The sequence below is a fragment of the Linepithema humile genome, chromosome 5 (assembly GCF_040581485.1).
Source record: "Linepithema humile isolate Giens D197 chromosome 5, Lhum_UNIL_v1.0, whole genome shotgun sequence".
NCBI classification, from domain to species: Eukaryota; Metazoa; Arthropoda; class Insecta; order Hymenoptera; family Formicidae; genus Linepithema; species Linepithema humile.
This window is the reverse complement of record NC_090132.1, coordinates 5,894,686-5,915,718: the sequence shown is the minus strand read 5'-3', so window position 1 is coordinate 5,915,718 and position 21,033 is coordinate 5,894,686. Positions and strand designations below refer to the sequence as shown.

The 21,033-nt window shown below is 41.4% G+C and overlaps 1 protein-coding gene across 8 annotated transcripts in view; it reads left to right on the top strand.

The window, feature by feature from the left end:
* The window catches only part of pdm3 (pou domain motif 3), a 292,867-nt gene that overhangs the window by 167,065 nt on the left and 104,769 nt on the right, over positions 1-21,033 (top strand). Inside the window, exon 1 of one of the 8 annotated variants that reach the window (XM_012363507.2) lies at positions 10,233-11,807. The exons of the other annotated variants lie outside the window; for them this stretch is intronic. The gene's annotated coding sequence lies outside the window, so the exon portion shown is untranslated. Of the gene's footprint in view, positions 1-10,232; positions 11,808-21,033 lie in introns of those variants that run through there. 8 annotated transcript variants of the gene reach the window in all.

Below are 21,033 nucleotides of genomic sequence, written 5' to 3'. Positions count from 1 at the left end.
AACGGCGTTATAGATAGCGATCGACAACGATCGAGCGGTGTCGAAACACGTTTCTCCTAATATTACGAGTTAATTAGCACAACCGTTCGAAATGCGAGGGATTTGAAAAAAAAAGGTATATAAGTAGAAGGAGAGGGCTGTGACCCAAGCCTGACGTATCTACCTGCCATAGCAAGTTTTTTACGACGTGTAAAAACAAATAATCCTTTTTAGCGGAATAAATTTTACGTGAGAACTTTTTCAAAATAGATTACTATAGCAATAAATTTATGGCAAAAAATATAATTTTAAATGAAAAAATGAAGATAGGTATAACAGAATAAAGTAAAAATATGCGTAAAACGATAATATATCGGCTGTTGTTTTGTTTCTTAAATTAAAACATAAAGTATTGTTTTTTAGGATGCGTAACGGCTATAAATTTAATAAATATTAATCCTTCTAGAAGGGTATGCGTGCGCGTGAACGCGTAATCGGGAAGGCAGGCGTGTGTAACTGTACAGAGTTATCAAATTGATCAAGCCAAAATAATCTGTGCGAGCGGCCACCCCGGTTATGCGCCATAAACGCAGTGTATGAGCAATACCGCGTGCCACCTAACCATGTATACCTACGAATAAACCAGCGTCCACGAGGCCACCATCCGTGGGATCGCCAACACAAACGCGGGGAACATAACATAACCCGGTGTCACGCGCAGGACTTTACAACTCTGCCATCTCGTCGTTTCTCCTCCTCCATCTCCTCCTCCTCCCTCGACTCCTCCGTTTCTGCCTCTATCCCCTTCTCGCTGTTCTCATCACCCTTCGAGTACCCTCCGCGTCGCCTGTACGCCGCCCAAGCGTTTTCCTCTCGGTGCTATCTCTTTATCGCCTCATGTAATATCCGCGGTACTCGGTACCGCGTTTCAAAAAGTGAACTCTCGGATCATTTGCGCTTGCAAATGGGACCAATTGCTTCCGCATGTTGACCGATTGTTTCCGCGGAAGCGCTTTCGGTGTTTGTGAGAAAATAGGGCTTTCGAGACCATAAGACTTGAGAGGTAGGGTGGCGGCGTCCGCCACTCCAAGACGGAAAGGAGAACATCAGAGAGCCGAAGAGGAGTGGTTGCGGATGAGACAACCTCCTGATACTGTAAAGAACGAAGAGCTTACTAAACGCAAATTTTAGCTTAGAGATTACAGAAAAAGAGAAGCGCAACGACGAAAGAAAATCGTCGTTTGTCAATGTCTTTGTGTCATTCGTTCAAGTGTTATTGTAATAAAATTCCAAAATAAAAATTAATGCCTATTTCCACCAATGTAGATTAATTTTAATCTCGATTCAACTTACTCTTCATCTTTTTCTAGTTCTAAGAAGAAGTTCTATTAGAAGAAGATGAAGAATAAGTTGAGCCGAGATTAAAGTTAATCTACGTTGGTGGAAATAGGCATTAATTTTTATTTTGGAATTTTATTACAATAACACTTGAACGAATGACACAAAGACATTGACAAACGACGATTTTCTTTCGTTGATTGGAATCGGGCATAAGTGAAATTATCCTTTGGTACCTAATGACATCAAATTATTCGAACTACTAACTTCGAATATCAGCAAATTCTATATTGGATCTACAATCATCTTTATGCATGAAAATAAAACCTAGAAACAATCCAACATATATGATTGTATTTAACAGTGTAGCACGCACATATATACAATATGCGAAACCGATCAAACGTTTTTCTTAAACTTTCTTCCTTTAATATCGTAACGTTTGTTCCAAAAACTTGAAAATTATGTCTAGCAGAATTGATTTCAAGAAAAATAAATAACAAGAAAAAATTTGTACAAATTGAACCGAGTGTAGAATGTTAACGCGATTAAAAGTGAAACGGGAACGATGATCAAAACGAGCTGAAGTGCAAGAAAACGAAAAGAAAATGAGAGCTGCTCGCGAAACGCTCGGGTATGCTAACGTCGAAGAGGCAACATCCGCTGGGTGCTGGCAGATATTACTATAATGCAACTCTGGACATAAACGCGTTTACGACGCGCTGCGTTGTCATTACGCGGCCCCTGCATCGTTCGCCAGTGGCTTTAACTTTATCGGCACCACCACCAACAAAAGCACCGTCACCAACGGCGCCATCGCCGCTACCCGCGTATTACCACTACCAGAAACAACCGGCAGCAGAGCATTCCCTTACCGCGTCATTTCGAATGCTCTCTTCTCAGTCTTCACCCCTCCCCCCCCTCCTTCCCCACCTCCCTGAGAAACACCTGTCTGTCATACTTTACGGTGCGCTCGTAAAAATTAATCATCTATAATTAGAAAAATCTCGAGCGCGGCGTGCTGTACCACGCCGCCGGAAAGTCAACGCGCAGTCGGAGAGCTTCCTCTCCGCTGTTTTTTGGAGCTCTCGCAGGAACAAAGATCTTTATTTTATTCAACTGCGATTTCTTTATATCTTTCGGTTCATCGTTGTGTGATGAACACCAATCGAACTTAAGAAATTAACATTTTGCTACGATGTCACTCGAAGAGTGCGCGATCGTTTTATACTGAGCTAGATTACTTACCGCGTTCTTCGTGTTCGTGCACAATGTGTGGACACATATACATATGCATATGTAGTTTCGTATATACGCGCTGTGCGCACGTACAAGATAGAGGAAGACATCACGTGCTCCCGTGTGATCGCGCGTATGTGTTACATTATATCAACGTATACATACCATTCACGTATCCATCGGCTCTCTCCTGCACGCATCGTCGGGGTGTTGCGGCAAGGAAGGGTTTAACGATTCGCGTAGCTGCGTCGATTTACGGCCCCTAAAACACATCGAATACGCTTTATATGTATGTAAATTAGGTCAGGCGCTTTTCCTCTGTCCGCTCGTGGCCCCCCTCGAACCCTCGACTGACGCTCGCCTCCTCCGTGGCACGGCAATACACCAGCGGGCGTCTGAGTAAAACTGAGCTCGAAGCAAAGTTACGATATTTTGGTCCTTTCAACTGTAGACAACGAAACACATAAAGACAAGTACCGGCTGCAATCTTCGTTAGGACGTGCGTCGCATTCGGCCTATAAAGTGCGCGAAATCACGAGCGAGATAATCGCATTACTCTAAATATTGTACTTTTTAAATATATTACATTAATATAAACAATATTCAATCATTCAGAATAATACTACATAATGTAAAATAATTAAAAGAAATATCTGTAAGAAAAATCTTTTAAAAAATATAAATCTTAAATTTAATTACATTTTATACAACATACTCGATGCGTGTTCATTTCTGTCAAGTGAAATTATGTTAGAAAGATAAGTTTGAATTGAAATCTGTAAGAGAACAAGTGGCGATTGTTACATTAAAATTTTTGAAATGTAGGTATAGTTGAAACGTTATACGGAAAATTATTCCGTTAGCATCACTACGAAATATTCCGAGCACGCATCCGAGAACTCTGAGGAAACGCGGCTTTATAATCGGCGCAATAATCATCGTCGCTTCCTCTAATTACTGCTATACATGTTTATGGTACTTAGACTTACACAGACACTCGGGCTCAGGAGGTGCAATCGGTGAAGCCATTCTCGCGTTGCGTTTCTTTTGCGAAACCGCGGCATTTAGCTGGCAATAAATCCTAACAATGCCGCTCGGCGTGCGTATCTCTACCTCGACAAAGAAAGCGCGAATTTTGATTTGCGAGCGTCGGATTGTCAGTAATTTTAGTAATAGCTTACTCGTCTCCGAAGCAAACGACCGTACCGGGGTAAAGTAGATACTCGCCGCTCAAAGTAACCACTTTCCGAGCACAACCGTTCCTTCGTGGTAACTTCATAAAAGAGCCCCCCGCATTCAGATGATTCCCTATAAAACAGTATATCTCAATTCTCGAGGCACCGGCACTCGCACTCATATAAGCTCTCGCAAATATATCTGGTGTTCCTGAAAGCTTTTTGACTCCCGCGCGAACGAATTACGTTGAATGTATCTTCTTTGTGAAAGGGAATAATGAAAGTTTTACAGAGTATCTGTAACAATTATCAAATATACTTTTGTGTCGCAAAAATAAAATAATTTTATACGGTAAATCTTCAACGCTAACATAGTACATTTAACTCTTAGCATAACAGATTATATAGTAAAAGATACCGTTTACTGATTAAGTTACAATTATTTTTATTTTATGTTCAATTCTTGTGCATTCTATTTTGTCAAAAATTTATAAATAATCAGGATTGATTTCTGTTAAAAAAACAACATTATAGTGTTGTTTAATTAAACTTGTGCGTTAAATATGTGTCGGCGTTGGCATCGAGCGAAATCGGCAAACTTTATGAGCACCCAGTACAACTTGGAACGGGAATAGCACGTTCTAAAGGCTTGAGCGCTGCTACCTACGTAGGTTGCAGTTTGAACTATAAAACGACGTAAATTATGGCCGCGGATTGCAATATTATGAGGCTATATACGCACGTTTAATGATCGAAGCTACTGGGCAGAGAAGCGCGGCTAAATATTGTCCGAAAGCGGTGCGAAGGTACGAGCTGACTCGTCTCCGACTAGCAAGTATTGACCATATCGGTCGAACATCGTGCAAGTGTAAGTATTTGCTGAGTATTTGCGATGTACAATGCAACGAACGTCTTTAAGACCGACCAAATGATAGCTAAATAAGGACAAAATCAATGCAGGCCATGTATCAAATATTGCATGGATTAAATTTAGATCTCGCAATAATTAATACCTGTTTAAAACAATGATGAGATTGAATAAAATTAAACTGAATCGCGCGTTCTAACAAAAGCAATAGTTAACAAAAAAGTCTGTTTCCAGCTAATTATATCGGTATATTTTAATCATCTAAATTTGTCTATGACTAATGAAAATTGATCAATTAATAATCAGAAATAATTGTGTGAAACAATTATTTAATTCTGCACAACAACTATTTAGATTGTTGCGTATATAAAGTCGATTAAAATTGTCTTTTTAAATACGGTTATTGAACAAAGAGATCCTACGCCGGTGATCAGTGTAAAATTTCACAGTGTAGCATTACACCGGACATCTTCAAATAAGGCTCTTTGTTTCTCCTTACAATGATGCGGGTAATATGTCGGGTTTATTATTCACACGAAGTGCACACGATACATATCTTGCGTATCATTATTAAATCTTAATGAAACGATTATATCAGAGCGAATTGTAAGATATTGCCGAACGAATTTGTCGATAAGTTATTGATATTCGCGATATATACTTGCGTGTCATATTTTGCGTCCGTCATTAGAAACATGCTGTTGTCGAATTTACAAATATCGAAAAACAAATAATAAGTCATAAACCGAAAATTTCTTAGAGCCGCGGACTCTACGTGCCAATCAGCAATTCAATACAATTGTAAAAAGGAAGTACAGCAAATGCAAAAAGAATATTCAGCGATGTCCCACGAAGTTCGTGCTTCGTGAAATCTCCCGCTGCGGTGTGAAAAAGTTTCTTGATCGGAAGTGGATATCGAAAGGATACCACAATGTTGCTATACGGTTATTATCCAACAATGAGGTGCAAAATTATCGGTCAGTGGGGAAGCGATCACAAAGAGATGTTCCTTTGGATAGCTTCGTCCAAAATGCATGCCTTGTACAGAGCGCTCATCTCCGAGCATTATCTTTGTCGAACACCTGCTAACTCTTCTTCTCGCGCATTTGGAGAAGACATAAGAAAACAATTTTGAAAATAATCTTCCGCCATTCATTACGTGGTCACGCGAAGAAGTTCTTCCGCCAGAAGCGTGATACTTCTTCTTTTTCTGCTTCTACCTTCATCTTGCGGCCCGCACTGCATCCGCTGCGCGCATAAAGAAAGTCGAACATGCGAGAATCTTACATATATTCGTGACAATATTCATAACATTCACCTCGATTGTCGCTAAGGGTCATTATTTCGTCCGCTCCAACTCATCCTGGCGCCTCTATTCTTACTCGTCTTCATTCTCCTGGATCATTCGCTTCTTCGTGTTTTCCAACACGTCGGATCGCGCCGGCGACTTAAGAGAGCGATCACGCGAGCAACTTTGTTGTCGGGGCCCTTTCGCATTAATTAGCCCTTGCAAAATTTCGCGGGTCCGTACGGCGCTCCGGGAGAGACCGAACGTAGCTGGACGAATGGTGGCGAGGGTCCAGGGTTTATACTTCTGGGAAGATGGTCGTAAAGACCGCTTGGCTTCCACTGGCTCTGTTATTAGCCAGGTTGCTGCGACTTCAAGCGGACAAGGCCCCAAGAAGGATACTGACAGAGCCTCGGGGATATAATCGCGCTTTACCTTTCACCCGGGAGCAAGATTTGACTAATCGTCCCGACTTCCTACTACAGAAGTTATGTTTTATTTCTACACAATTGACTGCACTGTTCAAAAATTTATCAATAAAAATTACAATGTTTTTGTTAACGATGTCGGTCAGACAAATATAATGCCGTTACTATTTGCGGTAATTTAAGATGTAACTTAGTAGCGGCGTAATTAAGTAAACGGATTCAAAACTAAGAAAATATATACAGCAAATAAAACGAAACATATACGGTGAGAGAAGTCGGTTTGAAGAAATTAATATTGAAATTGTATTTTCGCAAAGATGTCTTTGAGCATTAATTAGCGGTAATTTTTAATAAACGCGAATACAGCGAAATCTTTTGTTCCCATGGCCGTGAAACGAAAACTTGGAGGTGAGAAGTGGCGCACGACCGATGTCCCTCACGCAAGCGAAAGGGGGAAAGGTAGCGCGCGAGAGCAATCCCGACGGGACAGAGAAGTTTTACGCGGGGATTATCAGGAAGCGAAGCGAACGCCCATGAATACGGAGATCCTCCGATAAAAGGACGAAAAAAGAGGCGACGGCGGTGGAGCTGAAAGGAGAAAGACGGAACAGCACGCGAGCGGAGGAACAGAGAGGGAGTCGGGAAAGAGTTGGTAACCCAGTGCCGCCAGGAGAGTGCCAGAGCAATGTAGTCGACCACGAATGAGCGTACCAACGGATGGAGAGGCAACACTTTGTAGTTTTAATCGATCCAGTGGGACGGGGGAGAAAGACGAAGCACCCTAGCACGGGGGATGAGTCGGCAGCGTGTGGAGAAAGAGCGACGGAGATGGTCGGAAGGAGGGAGAAGGATAGACATGTTCGCAGGAAGTGGGACGAGTGTCGCCGGTTCAGCACGAGCGAGAGGGACGTCTACGGGAAAGCGGAAAAGCGGGATAGAAGGAACAGGGCGAGAGAGTAGAGACCCACATCCTGCCGACTCCTACAACTTCAACCACCAGCTGGCTACACTCCTGCCTCCACGGGGACGAGTTATATGTGAAAAGCACGTGGACCTTCGAGAGGAAGAAGGACGGCCGTATTCATTCATTTCCTCGTATATTTCGTGTAAGAGACTTTCCCTTCTTCCACGTCGACGCTCGACGTACACGCTGGTTGGGGAAAAAAAGACGGCCGATGCACGCGCTGAATCTCATTGAGATATATTAATCATTTCGCTCTACCGTCAAGAAACTTTTGGCAATGTTTCTTAAAATTGCAAAGTTCGAAATTACTACATTTGCTTGATTAATTTATATGTTAATGTAGAATTAGAATTTTAGAATGTCTGTTGCAACAATCAAAACGTTATGTACATTGTCATTAATTTTACAATGATTTCATTAAATCCCGCAAATAGTCATACATTGCATTACTTATAGAGGAATATAAATAACTTGTGTTATTTATTCCGACAATATTTAAATTGCAAAACTAATCCAACCTTTTTATTACACCACAACGACGTTATATATAAATTGATAAACGTTTTTATTCTGGCGGACGTGCAATTTACTGGATAAATGAACGAACTATTGAATTTTCACAATAGAGCCTAGTCACGAGCTCTGTCCCATAATCGATCGAAAGAGGACCAATCGAGGACAGTTTCTAAATAACTATATTAATTTAGAGTTAGTTAACATGATAGGATAGTTGCACTTGCGGTGCAACAGAAAGAATTTCAAGAATTTAACTGATATTTAAAATAAACTGGCCATCGGGTCGTTGGAATCGTGTCTAAGGGTCGAATCAAGCCGGAATATGGTCAGAGTCGACGTCGGAGAAATTGAGGGGAGAACATTAAAACACCGAGGGTGCGGACGGTGTCAGTGGCGTCGGCGAGGGCGACACGCAAGCAGGAAAGGGGTAAAATTCTATCTTAATAAACGCACCCTTCCAGCTCATGCAGCGTGTAACTTTGTACGCCTACAGTTTTGTACGCATCGGAATGGATTTGTAATCGAATCACGTTAGTGATTTTGCTCTGATTTGGAATTAAGAACGGAAACTAGAATTTATACCATAATAATTAATATATTTAAATAAATTGTGTGTTTTATTAGTGGAAAAAAGCTGTGAAAATTGTAGTTTTAATCGTTTCTGATATTTCATCAAAATATCAATTTTTAAAAATATATTTTTTAATAAGATTTGCACAGTATCTTTTATTCTTGAAAAATAGTGTTTGATTTATATTTCAATAATATAATTCATATTTTTTGAAAAACAATGCATTATTTGAAAATAATCTATGAAAAATGTCAATCAGATATATTTGCAAATTGCTTTGAAAAACATAATGCATTAAATAAATAAGTTACATTAAAGAATACGTTTTGCAGAATTAAAAACTACTAAAAACAATATTATATAAAAATTTCACATTTAATTATTATAACATCAATAAAATTTTACAACTCGTGGTCCTCTTTTGGTCACGTCGTCAGAGGATTGAATGCGCGAAAATGTCGCGTCCCGACATATTTGTAATCGTCCATGAAAATTAATGCCCAAATAAATTTCATGATATTAATAAAATTATTGTACTTTGCTGGTATAAAGTAACCTAAATTGCATAATTGCGTGACAAAAATTTAAATAGAAATAGATTACCATTTCCGCGATACGCACTTATTACGTGTTAACTTTCGGGCGCGATTCTGTGACTATTTTATCCATCTTGAGCAATGATTAAAAAAAATAATCTCATCATTGTTGAGGTTATATTAACTTTCGTAATAGATCAAAATATCAAATGTTACAATAAAATAGTCACATTGTTATCAGTATGCGCCAAAAAGGAAAGAAATAAGTAAATTGTTTGATAAATTAATATCAGTTATCTTCTATGTATTATAAATCAAAGTTAGCACTTTTTTACTCAGAATAGCAATTTACTTAATAAATGATCGCAAACTCTATGTCTAAAAATACCGAAATTTTCGCAATTCTTTCGCAATTCTTTTGTATTTTAATTTTTAATGATTAGTTTGGAAATGTGCGGAAAATATTCCCGTTTTATGAAGTTGCTAAGAAATAAGTATACTACTCTATTTACTATTTTTCAAATCGAATTATTTCTGCCAATATTCTAAAAAATTCTCCATAACCTTTATAATTTATTACATCAATACAAGCGTAAATCATGGATTATTTTATAAGAAAGTTTTACGTAATCGTAACAATATTTTAGTTTCAGTTCAGTGTTCTCCATAAACAATTTTATAATTGACTAGAAAATGTCTGTACATACTCTTTTATTTACAATTTTAAATGTCATCGAACAATGATAAAAGTACAAAATCTTCAAAGTCGAAAACGAATCTATCCGACTTTCTCAGCATCGTGTGGACGTTCTCCAGCGATATTAACGGCCTTCTTACCGCTCGCCTATTCAACAGCCGATATTGGTGGAGAGTATCTCTCGATTTCACTGATCGGTTCTTAAAATCACACCGCTACCTACGTACCGATCATCTTCTTTCCTCCCGCGGTCGGCTCTCGTATCACAGGAGCCTCGTATCGGTCCTCCGTGCCGATCGCTCCTCCCGGGCATCCCCGCCGGCGAACTCACCAGCCCCGTCGGGCTGATTTGCATCACGGTTACGAGCTCGTTCGAGCTCGTGGTGGTTATATTACAGAGTGAGCGAGATGCGAATACGTTGGAAAAACAGAGACGGACAGAGGTACCTCTCGCGGGCGTACCACCCTCCAAAGTGCATCGCGGGAGGCAGCTCGGACACTCATAACAATCATAACAACGGGATCTCGCGAGTAACTCGCGGACCACCTCCGCGCATCGGTACCGCCTATGGTACCGCCCATATTACCCCTTCTGCAGAAACTACCCACCAGGCGGGAGAGTCGTCACGGCGGGTTGTCTTCCCTCGGTTGTACGCCGGGGCCACTACGCAGCCAGACTGCGGACCGTCAGGTTTAGGTCCGAGTTTTCGCGTCGAGCTCCAACCGCGCAACGTGCACGACCACGCTGCCAAGCGAGAACAGCACGAGGAGAAGTGGATCGCCCGCCTTCTCCGAGACAGAATCGTGCGAAATTTGGATCATCGCTCACAGTACCGATCGTGGAACAAGGAAGAATTGTATTTGGAATCGAGAAACTCGAACTAATTGTTGGAGAAGGAGCCAAGCAGAATCAAACGATCGACAACTCCTTCGCGAAGATCGCTCGCGACATATTGGTGGAAAATTAGTGTTTTGTGGACTAGGGAGTGATTAGAGAGTTTGAACGTGTAGCTGCGTGCGCCGATTTGACCGGCCTATCAGCACGTGGCCGCAGGGGTGGGACTTCTTTCGGTGCGCCTTACGGACATTTAAACGCGGTGAACCCTGTGACAGTCACTCAACGATTGAGGAATTGAGAGATCGACGAATTATAAATCTCTTGACAGTTGCGTTATCTCATTATCAGCTATTTGAAATTACGACGATCGCGACGATTTGCTTCGTGTCCACCGAATGTAAATGAGGAGTAAGTGTGTGGGAACGTTAAATCGCGATAAGTGCACAGAACAGGTGAAAAATAATTAATTGTATGACGATTTTACCGCGAGTGTGATCTAGAAAGAGACACGCGTCCTCGAACAGCATACGTGTTGTTGCTAAACAACAGAAAGCGATGAAACAAGGACTCCGGCTCTAATAAGCTTCTAATTATCACGACGAGTGCGCTGATAATTACGACACGCGCGTGATCATCACACAGATACGCCAGTGTTTTTCAGCGCGAAATTATACGTTACGAACAATAACTGCGAAGCGCACGGCTTGACGCGCACAAATAAAATAATTAAAATCACATTACGCGGAAAGGTAATGTTATCTACAGGTTAACTGCTCGGTGACGCATCGTCGCGAGAATCAAATCGCAAAAGAATATTTGAAAACATTCCATTCATATCCAGAATAATCGTAAAACAGATCGAAGACGTTTGCCCGCCACGTTTCTTTCAATCGATCGCTTAAACTTAGGGCATGAAACAAGGAGGCGGAACCGACCAAGCAGTGTTTTATCAAGTCGCGGGCAATTAACTGTTTGCTTCTTAATCGCTCCTAATTACTCGCAATTACTCGCCGTAATTAAGTAGGCTGATGTCACCAGCAGCCGATGTATCAGTGAATCGTCCGTTTCTCGACGCCGATCCACCATTGCTATCAAAACGGTCTGTTAATATTCGCCGTAGGAAAATTACCGGAAGATCGTGAAACTCGCAAGCACGGCAAGAGACGGCAGGAGGGGAAGACTAGGAGATAATTGAAACGAGCCGTGTCGGTGTGAGCGCGACATCGAAAGAACCAAAGCAAGACAAACGATTGACCGACGAGATCGGTACGACCGCGACGGAATTGCACCGTGGCGGAGATAAATAACAGCCGCTTGATAAACCCGCGTCAGGACGACGTCCCAAATACATCAGTCACAAATCGCCTCAGGTGAGTGTCAGGCACGAGTTCGCTCTTGCTTATTATAAGCCCAAGCTAATCTCGATAATTAGACGGGCCTTCTAAATGCACCCGGCCCCGACTACACGTGTGTAGTTCTCACACACCGATTAGCCGCGTGTATGAACGCGCCTGCGCATCCATCACATGTACACGCGTAAAGCGCATTAAAATGCTGTAGAAACAGCATTCAAATGATGATTAATTAATTCTGTTTTTTATATGTTACGCGATAGTCTCGAAAAACAAATAAGAAACATTGGATCATTTTTTCGAAACAGTTAAATCCTTTCTTTTAATTCTCGCATGATTAATGGTTGATTATTAACATGTTAAATTTAATTAATTGTTTAATGGATTGAATAGAGCTTAAGATAGAATGCTTGTTGGAAAAAATACGTTAGAAATCAGCTCTAAGATCTATTTATCCTTTTCTACTGCTATGCGCACATTCAGGCGGCAATTGCGTGTCTCGTGAGCGATAATCGTTGGCTCGATACCATTAAATTAATCTCGGTAATTAAGGAAGTTCCTCTCCCAAAGCTGGTCACGCGGGAATTGTGCTGGCAAGGGATCGAAAGCAGCGCTTCGTTTTCTGCGCTTCACTCCAACTCGGTGATAATTTCATCCAGGTACTTAGCTACGCACTAATAATTAGCGCGATAATTATGCGTGCCCGCGTATACTCGCGTCTACGTCGAGTGTGTGACCTGAAAATGCTAATTAAAGGATCGACCGAGCATGTAAATGTAATGCGGTTGCGAGGAATTCTTAATCTCTAACCTCTTTTGAATCAGCCTATAACGTAAAAAATCAGCATTATGAGAATATTATATAATCAGGCAACAGTCATGAAGCAATTATTATAATTAGTTGGAATGTGTGATATGAGCTCTATTTTTAAGATATCTGATATAATATTCATTCTAAATTATGCACATAATTATTAGCACGATCATAAAGACGTTAGATAAAGATGTTAAATATATTAAGAGGAAAAGGTAAATTTATATACAGCTAAAGCTAATAAAAATAATAATTCTATACTAAAATAGATATAATTGAGAACTAAAAGTTATATATGATTAATTAATTAATAATTTTTAAAAATCTTGTACAGCTGTTATTTTGTTTCAAAAATTTAGCACGTTTTTTAAAGCGTAGAAGAAGTATTGATTGCTATAAATATTAAAACAAGAATCAAGAATCAAGTTATCGCGTGATAACACAATGTTGCGGAAATAATTCATTCTATACAAAGCATACGAGTAATAGTACGGTTTGTCGATATCATCCATGCATAACGCTATGTTAAGTATCCTAAACTAGGTGATCGAAATTTGCGGAGGAGACCGAAATAAAATCCGATAACCGACTTGTTAATGGCTCATAAGTAACAAGGTACCGTAATACTCGCCTCGCAGACGTCCCAATTATTTATGAATATATATTAGCGCTCCACATTCTTATACGTTCTTTTTTAAAGCAATTTTTATAAAAAAAACGACATCAGTCACCAGAGTTACGCGAGCGATAAAAAAAATTCAAACATTACATATAATTTTTTTAACCGCGTAAGATGTATATCGACAGATATTTGTGATTAAACGACGACGTCGCGTCATCTCCCGTACCATATGACCGGAGAGGTAAACAGGAGCACGTGTTGGCGGCGTGACTACGAGTGACGGCGTGAGCTCTGGGGGCGGAGAGGAGGCAGAGGCAGAGGTAGAGAGAAGAGGGGGTGACGGTGGTGGACGGGAAGGGTGACGAGGGTGGAAAATCAGTGTGAGCTGCCCGAGGGTAGGAGAGTTCTTTGCTTGCCGCCTCGGGAAAACGGAGGGTAGGTGAAAGAGAGGGTTGGAGGAGTCAGAAGAGAGGAAGAGCAGTAAATTCTAGCCGTCGGAGGTGGAAGTGAGATAGTCGAAGCTGGCATAGCGAGTCGTTGTCGGTGGGAATAGACGTAGAGAGTTGAAAGCAGAGAAAATCCCAAAGGAAACACTTGACTCGCGATATTGTAGGCGCTCTGGAATCGACACAAAAGAAAGCGAGATGTTTCGTCTCGGCTAAGTGACGTCAAATTTCAGTAAAGCTATTTTAAGATCTCCGCATGCTATGAGTTGTATCTCGTAAGAAATTATTTGGTAATAATATATATTTTTCTAATTAACGTTAGAAAATGTACCGAAGAAAAGATGCAATTGTTTGTTGCTGTAATTAAATTATTAAACGTTACTTGTTATTACAGAGAAAAGATTAACAAATTCCGGCTGTTTTGTTGCTGATATTGATTTGACAAAATCAGCAAAAGATCACTAGGATTATTATGTCTCTTGTGTCGAGGTCAAGAAAACGAGTCCCCTTCTTACATCTTTCCGCTTTTTTCTCTTTCTGTCTTCCTCTTTCGTCTCTTTTCTCTTATTCTCGCCACCCTCGCTTCCCCTTCTTGGCTTCCCCATTCAAAGCTTCCCCTTTACCCGGTTCAACCCCTGCCGACAATCCGGCGCACGATAACATTTCGTTCTACAACTTATCCACTTGGAGCTCGCTTTACAGCCGCGCTATTCTGTTTTGCGTCTGAGAATCTTCATTGATTATCGACTCGGAAATCGTTCTGGGCAGGAAAGTTTTGCTGCAGTCTTGGTGTGTCAAGTGTAAGGCGCAATGCTTACCCGTCGTTTTGCACGCTACAGTCTAATGGTAACGGTTATTTGCTGCTTGTATAACTGCAAATGCACTACAAAATTTCTCTTAACCCTTTCTGTTGGTTCTTTGTGCATGCCACAAAGAGAAGTCGAGCTCTTTATTATCTCAAATACTACTACTTGCCGGATGAAACAATTGTCATAAAAGTTCGATTTTACATCGCGTTGAATTATGTTATCATTATTTGCGCGAGAAACATTAGCGATTTAATAATGTTTGCGGCGTTAAAAAGTGGCAAAACAAATTTTATTACTCTAAAATTCTCTCTCTCTCTTTATCTCTCTCTCTCTCTCTCTCTCTCTCTCTCTTTCTCTCTCTCTCTTTCTCTATATATAAATATATGTCTACGATTGGCCTTTGCAATATTAAAAGAAATGTGTGTACACTCATTAATTCTAATAATTCATGAGGAAACACGCACGCACATAATAGCTCGGGACGGGATATGATTCGAGAAATAGAAAGTTGTTCCAGTACTCATGTTTTTGTATGCTGGATAAACTGTATTCTGATATTTTAATAGATCTAATTTGCATGTAAAACTTTGAAAATTATTTTGTCTTCAACATATTAGCAGTATTTTCTTTCCCAAAAGCAAACGTATATAATATCTCGAATAATTGTATTTATATATATCTTGTTTCTTCTTCAAATAACGATATACTTAATTTCTTTTCTACAACAATATAAATATATTGTTAATAATAATCTTTTAAAAACAGAATAATTAAACGACTGTAGAGTAAAACGATAACAGGCATTCTCTTCTACGAATAATTGAAAGCACTTCTGATGGTACAGTGAGTACGCTTGTAAGACCGAGAAAAAGGGATCCAATGAACCGAGCGGCAGGTTTTTGGGCCAGATGTTAATTCCGACGACTCAGCGTGAGCCACGGAGGCAGTTTAGTACGTAAATACGTCTTCAGCAGGGGGTGCCATTATAATGGGCATGTGCGGTTAAAGTTCTATTTGTGGTAATTCGGAGTTTAATGCACCCGGAGCTCTGATTTAGCCAGCGAGCTGACACTTTTTTATCCCACAAAACCCCAACGACGCTGGCGCCGTAAAACATGAAATATTCTTCCTGCGTCTCTGAGGATACGTCGCACGAAATTTAAGCGAGGCATCGTTAGGCATAGCATCGTTCTCGTGTTATAGTGCCAAATTTCGGAACGAAATGATACTTTTTATCAAATTCACGAGATGCGACATTCGATGGGCTATTTCTTGAATAAAGCAGAGAAATCGTGTCTCTGATTAAAATGACACGGATTAATATAGATGTTCGCCGTTGCCAGAACTTTTTCGCCTGTACAGTTTTATTTTCGGGCGCTGAACTCATTTCTGTGTACGGGATTAGCCTTCGCTTCGATTACTTTTTCGAAAAAGAATTTCACGGGAATAATGTAAAATGTTTGTAACCAGAATTCCGATGAGGGCGTAAAATATCGTGTCTTGGATAACGCGTGTTGATGCCGAACCTCTTCGGCGCCGATTTATGGGCACTCTCGCGCCCGTCGATGCGCGCGTTACGCGCTCACGCAGACACTCTTACGCCACGTACACTCCGAAACTGGTGCGGTAGTCTCGACGAGGCGTTCGCACAGTCGCATTAACGGCGCGCTGTTCAGTTTAATCCTTGCGTTTCGTGACTCGGGACAAAGCCCCACGGATTTCTGACAGAATGGTATCGCACGAAACGGCCATTACCTTAGCCGATATGCCTATGTACGTATGCGAGTTAAAGGTCGATGCGAATTAACTAACACGGATGCGGCGGGGATTCTTTGTACGCTCGCCTTAATTATGCCCGCTCGTGCCGGCGAAGCGAAACTCCTATATAGAAGGGTAGCATGAAGCGGTTTAATCTATCGCGCGCTTATTATATTGCATTTACTGCTCGATCACAGCGAACCGGCGTGAGTACCCATCCGGTAATCCGAATCGGCCGTATACGAGCACGTTCGCGAGAGCGCGCAAGTTTCTTTCCTACTTTTCTTTAACGTTAATGTTCGGTTAGACGCCACAATGCCGCGATTATGCTTTGCCATTAGGGCGCCCGGTCGATTACGAGATCGTGAAAAAAAAGGACTCGCAAGGACAATGTCGCGATGGGCGGTTGCCAACTGGTCCCGCTGGGACCATTTTAGTGGCTGTGTTTTAAGTAGGAGGGTTACCCACGCTACACCATGTTCTTCAGTATGTTATTCAATCTCTGAATCTATAGCGGGAAGCATCGATCGAAGACTCGGACTTTTTTTTAATTTTTAAATTTTTAAATAAATTTTATCTTATATTTGATTGACATTTTATCGAAATTATATCGGTAATCAAATTATCAGAATTCAAATTTTTAAATAGAAATCCAGCAGAAGATATTCGATCTCCGACATTATCGCTTCGAGAAAGAAAATTGCAAATACTGTTACACGTAATTCGCAGTTCGGGTGAAAAGTTCTCTCAACGAATCGACTCTACCGGGAAATTGAAGGCAGGCATCGTCGGCAGTGCTACGAAGAAATGGTCAGTGGTTCGCTACATGCGTGGCCATATGGCGATTATCCGCGCCCAGTTATTTATAGCTTCGACTTGAGCACTGCGCGGAGCACCCCAGACACGCAGCACCGCGATTTGTGCGTTGCGCCGTTCCACGCAACGCCGCGCGAATTGGACCGGGCCTAGAATTCTAAAACCGCCGTCTTGTCGGTCGGGAATCGGCCTCGTAAATCGCGACCGCCTCGGAGCTCCGCTTAGGTGGTTTATACACACCTTCATAGCCCCGAGCGGCGTCGTACCAAGAGGAGAATGTCGGCGGCTACGTAGAAACTAGCTGCTGGCCAGAGGCGCCCGGTTGTTTCTAAACCCACCTTATCTACTGGCCCCTATAATAAGCCGCGATCTGAGACCGTATATCCCCGCCCGCACACGCTCTCCAAGAAGTCCGTACGGGAACATACATACACGCGCGCTCCACGCCACACTCGCGCATCGCGTACTAGATAGCTACCCGCAATCCCTGAACGCGTATACGGCGAGCTATAGGCCACGGAACGCTTGCAATTACAAGCTGGTCAACATATAATTATCCCCAATGACCATAAATTACCGGATTTTTATGCGCAACATTCTTAATTACCCTTTGAATTAACATCAATCAACCCCTTAATTGCACACTGCTGACGCTGCCTCCACGTCGACGACGACGACGACGACGACGACGATGACGATGTCGGCTATAGAACTATAATGCGAAATGGCGATGCATGCCGCGAGCTAAGAGGATGACGCGAAAGAAAGACCGGCGCGCTTGCTCTGGTGCGAGAAAAAGATACAGAGAGAAATGTAAGAGAATACGACAAAATCGGGAAACGATGGGTGTCGCTTCGAGCCAATCCTGGAAGGTAGATGACTTCCAATCTTCGAGAACCTCTCCTCCTCGAGTCGCGTCGCGTCGCGTTTGCGTCTAACCGGATGACAGCACCACGCGTAATGCGCCCGTTTTAATTGCCTTCGGAGACCCTCGAGTGATTCTCATATCAATCGCCTTGGCGTATTAATCGCGCGTTCTATTATGCGAACTTTCACCGTTTATTCAGCGGACGATTATCTGGAGCCGGAGAAGTCGCAACCGGAATGACGACTAATGAAAGAGAGTTGCGAAAGGAGATTTATTTTATCGTTTTGGAGAACTCGATTAAACGAGAGAAATCGATAGTCGTAAGTTTTGAAAAGATTAATTTGGACAAAGCATAAAACATTGTTCATACACGGAATGCCCGATTTAATTTCTATATGGAACATCTCCGAAATAACCTCAGGGCAGCCTCTTCCCTTTTTCGAAAGATTTATGCGATCTCGATCGTAAAGAGAGCATTTTTCAAGGTCGCACGGCGAAGGTACCAATTTCCAAACGGTCGGTTGTGGTGACGTTTGAACGATCGCGCTATAATCACTCGCGATATCTTCGTTCGGTTAAGAATTCCTCTTCTATTTCACGAGTCACAAACCGTGAGGGCGATGCGATACGCTAATGAAACCGCACTCTCATTAAAGCATCCAAATCGACGATACTAATTGGCTAGCTTTCGGAATACCCGGCATTAGACCTCAGGACGCGATATAATAATCGCTGCGGACGAATTCGGTTTGGACAGCCAGTGGTTAAAGCGTCTAGTAATTTCACGGGCGCAGCCCTACAGCGATTAATATGATTCCGACGGGAATTAATGACTGGAAACGGAAAAAAGATAGGTTGCATATCGTTGTGCTCTGAGATGGCACGTTCTTGTGGAACAAAAAAAAAAACAGAAACGTTCAAAGATTAAATAGGATCTTTACAAAAGCGAATTTTGCTCTATTGTCAGAATCTGATTTTTGAGGGCAGCAATTTTGATGCATTCGCGTAACATTACCTTTGTTTTCGGAATGTTTGATATTATGTCTGAGGATGGAATTATCGTATGACAATTTGGTTTTTCAAACAAGCATCGATGACAATTCACCTTCAACTCATTTATCGGTATTTGCTCCTATGGCACAAAAATCGAATAATGCTTATTAATCAGCTTAATTAGCGGCAAAGCTCCTCCCGTTGCACGTTGCGTAAATTAATGCCTCGCAGCGATGATCGATGTGATCTCTTCGTCTAGTCGCGGTTGCTCCATTCTGAGCCAGCTTATTTTGTCGTTTTAATTGATTTGAGGCAAATATGGCGATTGTTAGAGCATAATAATTTTGTTCTTTAATAGTAGCTTTTATTATCGTAATAGAAAAAAATATAGAAAAAACTTATATATATCTTGAGAAAACTTCATACTTGCAAAAAATTATAATATTTATATATATTTATAAAAATTATTTATATATTATTTGAATATACTAATTAAGTTTGCATTTATAACTTTGATATAAAATTCTCACAAGAAATTGCACATTACAATATAGAAAAAAAATGTTTTTGAAAAGTGAGAAATCTGAATCGAAAGAATATGTGTACATTCTTTAATTTTGAAGTAAAATTTGTATTGTTTTTTTATTAATGAAAAAGGAAATTAAAAGCTTTATTAATGAAATTTGTAGCATTTAAATTTAATCCATAAATGTTCAAGATACTTGTGCATGCTTGCTTACTCGATAGGGAGACTTGAAAGCGAAACAGTAAAATAATGCGAAGACAGGTGGACAATGTCGCACGGACTGAAAGATAAATCTTGTTCATTTTTCTTGTTTCTCATTCCATGAAGTACGATATAATCATTTTAAGTTCAAAGCCACATAGCAATCGGCAGCGACCCGCGGCTTCGTCAGAAAAAGACGCGTTGTTTCTCCCGATTTCGCTTAATCATCGCTTGGCATCTTAAGAAGCTTTCGCGATTGTCGCTAAACAAATACGAGTACAGTGTGACGCGCGCATATCAGGACACCAATATTTATAGGGAACAGGCGACATTAACACCAGAGTTTGCACTTGTGAGCGGTCTATTTGGTACCCAACGACCTAACGCTTTTATTATAAACACCGCCGTTTTAAAGCACGGCATCAAATATTTTTACGATGGCCATTATAAAACGCCTTTTATGAGGAACAAAGTAGCTCGCAGGCAGAAGGTGTTTTCTCGCCCTTTGACAATAATTTGTCCAGAATAACCGGCTCGTTTCACTCCCGGCCCCCCATGCCCGGGCTTCCGCTCGATGATCCATCCAGCCGTTCGTCATAGGCGCGCGGCTTTTAAAAAGTAAAGCGCTGGACTCGGGCCAGCGCAAAAATAGAAGCAGATGTTATTAGTTGCGTTCACCAAGTATACGACGGCCGCCGCGGCGCGACGAAGCGGGCGAGCGGCGGCGGAGACGGTGAAGAGAGGAGGGGACGCGAACAGAAAGCGACGAGGGAGCGGCGTGTCCAGACGGGAGTGATTTCATTGCCCTTGAATTCTTACTAACTGAACGCTTAGATAAAAATAATTAGGCGGATAAACGCGGGATGCCTGCGGGCGGCAGCGCGTTAGCGAAAGATTTTATTCTGGAACTTCTCTCGGCGCCTCTCGCGTCGCAACGCGCGCCTTTCCTCTCCTCCGATGCGATGCGCCAACCAAATGTTTTTGCTTTGAAGTTGGAAGATGAACGAGCCTCCTTCTAATTTTCAGTGTCTGCATTCTTAACAGCTGCACGCGCTGCCGTTCGATACGGCTGATGCGGTCCCGCGCTTCGCACCGCGTCATGCCGCGCGTTTAATTAGCATCTTGTTTATGCGTGTCGTCGTTTTCTCTCCCTCGGTCGACAAAAACCAAAATTGATCTCAGTTGATATCGATCGTTTAAAAAAGCCTCTCATTTTTCGCAGCAAATTGCTTCGTTTGCTCTTTATAAAAAAGAAAAAAAAATTAAATACAGCTGCTGCGATTCTTCACGGACAAATTTTAATGCATATTTCATTATGATATGTGTGTAATTGTTTGATGGAAATTGTTCGGTATATATTAGAATAGAAATCACGTGCATACTCTTTTTTAC